This window comes from Hemicordylus capensis, chromosome 4 (genome assembly GCF_027244095.1).
Source record: "Hemicordylus capensis ecotype Gifberg chromosome 4, rHemCap1.1.pri, whole genome shotgun sequence".
Classification (NCBI taxonomy): Eukaryota; Metazoa; Chordata; class Lepidosauria; order Squamata; family Cordylidae; genus Hemicordylus; species Hemicordylus capensis.
The window spans coordinates 220640085-220650165 of record NC_069660.1 but is presented as its reverse complement, the minus strand read 5'-3'; the positions used below and the strand labels follow the sequence as shown (position 1 = coordinate 220650165).

The 10081-nt window shown below is 44.8% G+C and overlaps 1 protein-coding gene across 5 annotated transcripts in view; it reads left to right on the top strand.

The window, feature by feature from the left end:
• The first annotated feature begins 5483 nt into the window (after positions 1-5483).
• The window catches only part of KIAA0319 (KIAA0319 ortholog), a 62484-nt gene continuing 57886 nt past the window's right edge, over positions 5484-10081 (top strand). For 4 of the 5 annotated variants that reach the window (XM_053246899.1, XM_053246895.1, XM_053246894.1 and 1 more), the window contains exon 1: positions 5485-5873. The gene's annotated coding sequence lies outside the window, so the exon portion shown is untranslated. Of the gene's footprint in view, positions 5874-10081 lie in introns of all 5 variants that reach the window. The other variant, XM_053246896.1, reaches the window with a different exon arrangement.

Genomic DNA, 10081 nt, shown 5'->3' with positions numbered 1-10081 from the left:
ATCCATAAAGGATGTCCTGATGCACGGTTAGAGCATCCTTTAATTGCATGAGAGAGGGGAGCATCCAAACCACCCCTTCTTCACGTGCTACAAATGCCTGTTTAAATAGCTACTTCCTCCCCTGAACTGGCCCCTGTCATTAAGAAGGATTCAATTAAAACTAGCTTAAATACACATTTAAATTAATATTTGGATCATGTGCAGAGCAGTGGTTTTGGACACACAACCCCCCCATGTGAGAAAAACACACATTTCCATGTGATAAAAATATGCCAGGCAGATGTCAAGATATCCAGGGAAGGCATCCAGCAGGGCATGCTCTCAGTATGTTCCTCTTCTTAGTTGCATGTGCTAATTTGGGGTGCAAGATGGGGAAGCATAATCTGAACCAGCCTATAGTGACTTTTCTAGTGGCTTGATAATACTGTAGTCCTTACATCTGTGTTTGTTAAATTTTTAAATTATGAGCCTTTTTGGGTCAGGGAATCTATCCACCCACCCATCTCGTTTCTCTCTGCTGTGTAAACCAGTCTGAACTCTTTGTTGAACACAGCATATAAATAAAAGTAGTAAAGAGATGGCCCTGTAGGTTCATGAGAAGAAAAGCATTCAAGATTATGGTAGTCACAGGTTTTAAAATGTCTCTTTAACTGTCTTGGGGACCTGCTTATGGGATTGAAAGATAGGATAGAAAAGTCTTTCACTACATACATACATTTAGATCTCTTTACAGTAGAGGAGAAAAAAATCGGACTGCATCAAGACTGTGCCTAGGCACCATTGAAATCAGTGAGAAAAGTTAGTCATGCCCAACTTAAGTCCCATTAACTTTCATGGGATTTAGTTTATGACCGGATAGTTTGGATGTTGCCCATTAATTTCTGCTTTTGTACCTAATGTATAAAATGGGAGCATAGGAAGCTGCCATATACTCAGCCAGACCATTGGTCCATGTAGCTCAGTACTGTCAACACAGACTAGCAGTGAGCTAGGTCTCATGATCAGTGTAACCCAGTTCCTGACGGTGCATGGGGAGAGTGGGCTAAGCCCACTCTTCCCACACACGAGCGGGGAGGGAGACCTGGGCGGCTGGATCGGCCGTCCACATGATTGCTGGCTCCGTGACGGAGCCAGTGGGGGCTGGGGAGCTTGGGGGCTGTGCAGCCCCCAGAAGCTCCAGTATGCCCTGCGTGAGTGGGGAGACGGCTTTTCACCTCCCCTCCGGGGGTCTACTCATGAGTAGCTGCGGTGCAGAGCCACGGCGCAGCTACTCATGATCAGGCAGACCGGGTTTGCAGAGCGCTCGCTCCACAAACCTGGGCTAAGTGTAGGGCTACTAAAGCGGGCTAGCTGCTCATAAACCACCGGGCTCACCTGCGAGCCCGGTGGCTTACACGATCAGGCAAAATCGGGCTAGGCTCCCCTAGCCCGATTTTGTCTGATCGTGAGAATAGCCCCAGTATCTTCTCTAAGGTTGCAGGCAGGAATCGCTCTTATATCTTGGAGATGCCAGTGAAGGGACTTGGAACCTTCTGCATGCAATCATGCAGGTGCTTTTCCCAGAGCAGCCTCATTCCCTGAGGGAAATATCTTACAGTGCTCATACATGTAGTCTCCCATTCAAAGGCAAACCAGGGTGGACCTTGCATAGCAAAGGCGACAATTCATGCTTGCCACCACAAGACCAGCTCTCCTAGGGGACTATAGCTATAATAAGTGTGCCATCAAGTCGATTTCGACTCCTGGTGCCCACAGAGCCCTGTGGTTTACTTTGGTAGAATACAGGAGGGGATTACCATTGTCTCCTCCTGTGCAGTATGAGATGATGCCTTTCAGCATCTTTCTATATCACTGTTTCCCAATATAGGTGTTTTCCATAGTCTGGGAAACATACCAGTGGAGATTCAAACCGGCAACCTTCTGCTTGTTAGTTGAGCATTTCCCCGCTGCGCCACTTAAGGTGACTTATAGCTTTAATAGTGGTCTATAATTACAGTATATATTTAACTAATATATAGAGAATATATTAGATACACTGCTCTATTTTTTCAGGGAGTGTTGGGACCACAGCATATAGGTAGAGAGTATTTGGCCCTTTCCCTTGCACACTTTTCCCCATCTTGAAGTGGCTATTTACTCCTGGAAGTGCCATTGTAGCAACTTTTTGGGCTTAAATTGTTGCTGGAGGGGGGATTTTTTGGCTGGAAAATAGTACTGAGGTAAAGGATTAAACATTCCTATTTCTAAACAGTCTCGATCCAAATTGCAGCCCTGTATCTCCTACTCTTGAACAAAAGTAATGGTGCCACGGGAAAGTATCTTGTCTAGAGAGCAGGAGGCTGTTGGTTTGAATCCCCGCTGGTGTGTTTCCCAGAATATGGGAAATACCTATATCGGGCAGCAGCAATATAGGAAGGTGCTGAAAGGCATCATCTTGTACTGTGTGGGAGATGGCAATGGTAAACCCCTCTTGTATTCTACCAAAGAAAACCACAGGGGTCTATGGTCACCAGGAGTTGACACCGACTTGACAGCACCACCTTTCCTTTCCTTTCCTTTCCTTCCCTTCCCTTCCCTTCCCTTTCCTTTCTATCCATATACTGATGCATTTAGTGTTGGTATACTTTGCATGCAGAAGTCCCAGGTTCAATTTCTTGCATCTCCAGGTAGGGCCTGGACTGGTTCCTGTTGGTAACTTTGGAGAGGTCGGTGCTGCCAGTCAGTGTGGAAAAAACTGAGCTAGATGGACCAATGTTCTGACTTGGTATAAAAGCAGCTTCCTATGTCAGTCAAATGCTTCAAAATATTCTTGAAAAAAGGACAGATGTCCCAGTGGTTTGATGATAATAGCCATTGACGTGGTCTGTAACTTAGATCTATTTTAGGTATTTTAACACCACATCTTATAATATTTTCCAAAGCTGTATGGTGTAGAAAAGAAGTTCATTTTAAAACTATTGAGTATTAATATTGACTTTTTGATAGTTTTAAATAAAACAAGGAGCGGGAGAGAGGGCATGCCCTCAGCTCTTGCCTGTGGGCTTCCCAGAGGCATCTGGTGGGCCACTGAGTTAAACAGGTTGCTGGACATGGGCCTGATCCAGCAGGATTGTTCTGATATTTTTTTCAATGTTTTTAATTTTTAAAAAAATTACTTTAAAAAAATCCTGTGGATAGTATTATCCATGTATATGGTGCTTTACAAGGAACAGGGAAGACAGGCCGCTGCCTCAAGGGCAGGCAGAGAAACCATATAGAGGAAGGAGGCTGAGTAAAATGGAAAAATTTGCTATTAATGTGATTATACCTGTTCTCTTGACCCTTGTCCGACATGGCTTATATTATCTGACGGGGGGTTTGTTGTAAAAGGCCTGGTAGAGATTATAAATGTGTCTCTGAGGGAAGGTAGGATGCCTCCTTGTCTTAAGGAGGCAATTATTAAACCGCTTCTGAAGAAGCCTACCTTGGATCCCTTGGACTTGTCTCCAACTTGTCTCCAACTACAGGCCTGTCTCCAACTTTCCGTGGCTGGGCAAGGTAATTGAGAGGGTGGTGGCCTCCCAGCTCCAGTCCAGACAGTCTTAGATGAAACTGATTATCTTGACCCATTTCAAACTGGCTTTCGGGCTGGCTATGAGGTGGAGACTGGTCAGCCTGATGGATGATCTCCAATTGGCAATTGACAGAGGAAGTGTGACTCTGTTGGTCCTCCTGGACCTCTCGGCGGCTTTCGATACTATTGACCATAGTATCCTCCTGGAGCGTCTGAGGGGGTTGGGAGTTGGAGCCACTGCTTTGCAGTGGTTCCGCTCCTACCTCTCGGGCAGTTTCAAGATGGTGTCCCTTGGAGACTGCTGTTCTTCAAAATCTAAACTTTTGTATGGTGTTCCCCAGGGCTCCACATTGTCTCCAATGTTGTTTAATATCTACATGAAACCGCTGGGAGAGATCATCAGGAGATTTGGTGCAGGGTGCTACCAGTATGCTGATGACACCCAAATCTATTTGTCCATGTCAGCATCATTGGGAGAAGGCATAACCTCCCTAAATGCCTGCCTGGAGTCAGTGATGGGCTGGATGAGGGATAACAAATCGAGGCTGAATCCGGCTAAGACGGAGGTACTCGTTGTCCGGGGTCGGAACTCGAGATATGATTTTGATCTGCCTGTTCTGGAAGGGGTCACACTTCCCCAGAAGGAACAGGTACGCAGTCTAGGGGTGCTTCTGAATCTGAGCCTTTCCCTGGTGTCCCAGGTTGAGGCGGTGGCCAGAAGTGCCTTTTTTCAGCTTCGGCTGATACGCCAGCTGTGTCTGTTTCTTGAGGTGACTGACCTCAAAACAGTGGTACATCTGCTGGTAACCTCAACTGGATTACTGCAATGCGCTCTATGTGGGGCTGCCCTTGTACATTGACCGGAAACTACAGCTGGTCCAGAATGCGGCAGCCAGGCTGGTCTCTGGGTCATCTCGGAGAGACCATATAACTCCTGTATTGAAGGAGCTACACTGGCTGCCGATATGTTTCCGGACAAAATACAAGGTGCTGGTTAAAACCTATAAAGCCCTAAACAGTTTGGGCCCTGGGTATTTAACGGAACGCCTTCTTCTGCATGAACCCCACCGCCCACTGAGATCTGCTGGAGAGGTCCGTCTGCAGCTGCCACCGGCTCGTCTGGTGGCCACTCAGGGACGGGCCTTCTCTGCTGCTGTCCTGAGGCTTTGGAATGCGCTCCCTAGTTAAATAAGAGCCTCTCCATCTCTGACAGTTTTTTAAAAAATCTTTAAAAACACATTTCTTCACCCAGGCTTTTAATTAATGTTGTTTTAATGGTTTTAATGCTTTTTTAAAATATTATTTTAAATTTTTTTAATTGTTGTAATGTGTGTGTTCCCCTTCCCATTTTTGTCTTAACGAATGTTTTACTTTGTTTTTATTCTGTTGTAAACTGCCCAGAGACGTAAGTTTTGGGCAGTATACGTATGTATGTATAAATAAATAAAATAAAATAAAATAAAATAATTGTACCTTTTATTATTGTATATTTGTATCTTAGGCTTTTTTGTAGCCTTTCAGCAAAAATATTCACCATATCACATTTTCACTTTTTCTGGACTGGTTAATGCAGACTGACTACCCCTCTTGGAGAGTCATTTTCACCCTGGATTAAAATCCGAGCCGATAAACAGTGACTGGGAAAGTGAGGGGAAACTGGCATGCTTCCAACCATCCTTACTGTGAAAACGAACAACTGTGGAAAGCAGTCGCAACACAAGGCGTCCTGACTCCTTCTCTAGCTCCCACCTCTTATCTCTTGTGTCAAAACCTTTCCCCTCGGCAGACGCCACTACCAGCAGCAAATCTGAGGCAGCCCTAGAGGCTTAGGGCTGCCGCCTGCCGCCCCACTTCTCCTCCTGTATGTGTAGAATTGCTCTTTTGCTGCTAATAACTGGGCGGAGCCAGCCATTGCCCCCTGGCGGCGGGGTCGAGATTCCGCGTGAGGGGTGGGAGAGGCGTTTCTGGGCGGAGACAGCGCGCTAGTTGTGGCTGGAAGAAGCAGGACGCGTTGGCGGTCTGGCTTTGTGTTCGCGCGAGCAGCAGCAATATGATTCTTTAGGCATCGGCCGCCTTGCTAGCTTCGGCCGTGGTGCCCCCCCACACCCGCACTTCATCTTGCCCTTGGCAAAAGGTTTCCTCCGTTCTCACCCTGCTGTGCCTCATCTGCGGGCAGATACCTAGATGACGTGAAGCTGTAGATCCTGAGGCGCTGAAGGATACGGCCGTGCTCTGGGGAAACGTCGGCTGCTGTTTCTGGGGCCGCCTGATCTCCCCACCCCCACCCCCCCCCCGCTGCTCCGCGCGGTCAGCATCGCAGGTAAGACAATCCAAGCTGCTCCTTCCTCCACCATAGGTGCGGTTGGCGACTGTATGGTGCATGCACTGGAGAGCCCAGCAAATGATTTCTGGGGTTTTTGGTGGTTTTTTGGGATTTTTTTAGGGGGCGATGGTGTGTGTGTGAGGGGGATGGGTTTAGCCGCACTTACAAAGGTGCAGCTGGTTTGGTCGCTCTTGTATCGATCTGATCCGTGTAAGATCTGGGTTTAACCGAACGCCGTGTGCACTTCACACAAGTGAATTAAAACTCTCTAATGGAAAACCGGTAACGCTGTTTCATCTCTTGATTTAATTTGCTTCTCCCTCCCCTTTTGAAGCCAGTTTTTTTTTTTAAAAAAAAGATTGTGTTTATTTTCGGAGGAATGTATTTCTTCTTTATGACTGAGCAATTTGCAAAACGCTTTCACTGCATCTTGTTGACCGAGACAGAGCATTTGATCTGCATCCTACGCTCTCACCAAAATAAATGTTGGCAGTTTTCTTTCTGAAACAGTGAAGAGAGAGCGCCTGTTGTGTGTTCCTTCTTCACGTGCAACAAGGGGGTAAAATACATGCAGGATGCAGCGCTGCCGGTCTTAGGTTTTCATTCTGGTGTGAGGAGCCTCTCTGCCCGCCCCGCCCCCAGCAAGGTGATTCTGATGCTGAAGCTGAAGAAAGCCTGACCAGGAATGTTTGCTTGAATCAAGTGACAGTCATTTAATTAAAATGTATTTTTGGAAGGGATAGGAATGGCTGCTGCATAAGAGTAAATTGCATGATCCCCAGATATTTGCCACCTGTTGGCTAAGAGACAGATTCTAGAAACAAAGGATGTATTGTATGAATTAAGTATATTCACCTCCCCCCCTCCCTTTTGTGCTTGATAAACTGAATACTTCAAAGCACTTGTGGAAGTATGAATTCAAGCTATAAGAATTCAATATTGTTAAAGTTGAAATAAAGTAGGATTATGATTTAAAAACGAACAGTAAACTCTGATTGATGTGTTTAGACAATTGCATGCACTGTTGAAAAATGGGTAACTTTCTGCAGTGGACTGGTAAGACTACATTGATTCTTACATCCATTTTTGCATTTATTGAGTCTGAAGCTTGTATGACAACTCTGCACTGGTTATCATGTATGTTCAGTTTTAAAATTGCTCTCTTCTGATTTACAAACCACATTAACAACACTCATAAGCGCTGCGGACTAAAAGGCATTCTTAGCATCACTTGTGAAAACATTGTGATACTATAAATCATACCATCTCTGTGCAGCAGGAAAAAATCTGTTCATACTGGTATCAAAGACAATGGTAGAGCAAAGGGGTAAGAGCTATTGACATATTGTACGCAAGTACAATTATCTTTAAATGCACATACATTTTTGTATGTGATGGTCAACATGAGAACTGTACAGAGTACAGATTGTGTGTACTGCTATACATACATTGAATGTAGTGTGTGAATAACTGTATATGTCCATGGATCAACAGTCATGGGTATCCTATATATCGTTTGTATGCATGTTGAATATAATGTGTTAATAGGCTACACTGAAACTAAATAAAGGCTATTGCCCCACTCCAGTTATTCATTTCTCTTGAGCTCCTGGAACTTCTCATGTGCACCAAGGCCCATGTCAAGAGGTTGTATCTGCTACTGCTGATCCCTGCCTCTTACCCCACATTTTTTTGTGAAGTGGTGGCAAAATGATTGTAGGGCCCACTCGGGTGGGAGAGGGCCATGGATAGCAGTTTGCCTGCACACACACACCCCCACCCCCGGTGGTGAGATTGTCCTGTGAAAATGCAGGATTTCAGGTGGCATGTTCATTGGCCACTGCTGTGTAGAATGCAGCTGTGTGACTGTTACAAGTACTTACTGGATATATTTCTGAGATGTAAATGGTGCAACACAGATTTTGTTAGCACGCCCAACAGAGTGCTGTGAGGAGTTTAAAGAAGCAGTTTAAAGAGCAGTTTTCAGGTGAGCATGAAAAGAACAATGATGGCACAATTCCTCCTCCCTTGTACATTGGAAGGGCCTTTTCATTCCCTTCTCTTGCTGGCCCATGGATGTGCATGTACTGCTGCTCCATTGCTATGTGCTCAGCCATTGCTTACAATGGGAATTGCATTGCTTGCTGGCATTTTTGTAGTGAGGTCCAGTAGCCCTGTTCATCCCATGGGCCAATCAATCAATCAGTCTTTATTATGGTACTAAAGGTAAAGGTAACGTGTGCCGTTAAGTTGATGTTGACTCCTAGTGACCACAGAGCCCTATGGTTGTCTTTGGTAGAATACAGGAGGGTTTGCCATTGCCATCTCCTGTGCAGTATGAGATGATGCTTTTCAACACCTTCCTATATTGCTGCTGCCTGATTTATTTACTTTATTTATTTTATTTTATTTTATTTAACACATTTTTATACCACCCAAAACACAAGTTCTCTGGGCAATTTACAACAAAATAAAAACAACCAATAAAGAGATCAAAACATTTCAACAATTAAAATTTTAAAATGTTAAAACTATTTAAAACACAATTAAAACAATATCTAATTAATATAGGTGTTGAAACATACCAGCAGGGATTTGAACTGGCAACCTCTGGCTTGCTAATCAAGTCATTTCCACGCTGAGCCATTAGGTGGCTTATTATGGTCTTAGAGAAGCATAAAGTAAAAGGTGCAATTATATAAAAGAACAAATATTAAAAGCCTGTGGATAAATGACTAAATACAAGATACAAACCTACTTTAAGGCTATAAGAGTCCCAAAACAGAAGTAAAATTCAAAATAAAATTATGGTTATAAAGGAATACATATTAAAAGCCTGTGGATGAATAACAACACAAGCATATACTAAAAAGCTATAAAAAATCAGGAGTAGAAATAAAATTAAGAGCATCACAGAAAAAGGCAAAAATGCATTGTAAAGTCCTATAAGAGGCATTAAAACGTTATAAAAAGACATATACAATCATACCCGGGGCAACTATAGTCATGATAGAAATTTTAGGGCAGGGTAATGAGCCAGAATGCTGTAGAGCTATATGAGTGCAGGGCTGCTATGAATCACTCTGAGGCAGCAGACAGAGGGCATGCTGAAATTAGTCCATAAAGTCAGTTGCTGGACAGGAGGACATCAACTGCTGGATTTTGATTGCTGCCACGCAGAACCTGGCAACTCTATAGGTGATGTCAGAGTTGGAGTCAGAAAGCAGTAGAGAGGTGTAAAATTGGTGTGTATGATCTGGATACCTGTGTAATAGCAGTAGAATGAGAGTGGAGTGGATATCCCTGTAAAACAAGCACCAAAGGAGGACATGCTCAGTTTGTTTCTACTTGCCCAGAGTCGCAAGAACAATGTTGTTCCAGAAATGGAATCTACCTGTAACGTCCTTCAAGCACTGCTGAGAGGAGAACATGGCAGCGCACCAGTGTGAAGGCCCTCCTGTGCTTTGGAACTTCCAGCTGAGTTAGGTATGCCACAGGAGAGGCAGCTGAGTTAGGTATGCCACAGGAGAGTCCCTCAGTGGCAAGGAGATTCGGAGCCCTGCCTATATCAGTTTGACGCTCTATGAGATCCTTGGTTGGATCATAGCCCATGCGACCAAAGAGGTGAGGGGACAGGCCCAGGGACAATAATTTAGTCCTTATTGACCATTTCCAGCTGGATTGGAAATCATCACTCAGGGTTAGGGGGGCATGACCAATGGGGCACTGAGTTAATCTGAGCCAATAGTTGACTATGGTAATCCAAACCCTTGCCTCCACTTTCATCAGGCCGGTCTCCAGTCGCAGGGTAACTTTAGAGACACATTTTGGGACCTGAAGGGCTGCTCTTAAGAACTTTGATTGCACTCGCTCCAATGGAGCAAAGTTGGAGAAGGGACCCAGCTCGGCACCATAGAGAAGCTGTGCTAGCAGCTTGGCTTCGTACAGTTTAAGCACTGTGGGTATGTTCCCATGGCATGCAGGCACCTCATACTTCAAACGTCATGACCATCATGTGCTGCTTGTGAGTTCTCCAGGAGCATCTGAGTGGCAAGTGCTAGCATGAAGCATGGGTCTATTATTAAATTTTACATGATGCCTTACTTCCAAGGAACTCAAGGTGGTAAACAGAAGGGTCTCAGACCCCATCGAGGCATTGACCAGATCCAGCCTACACAGCTTTAGCATTATGTGCTTCACACTCA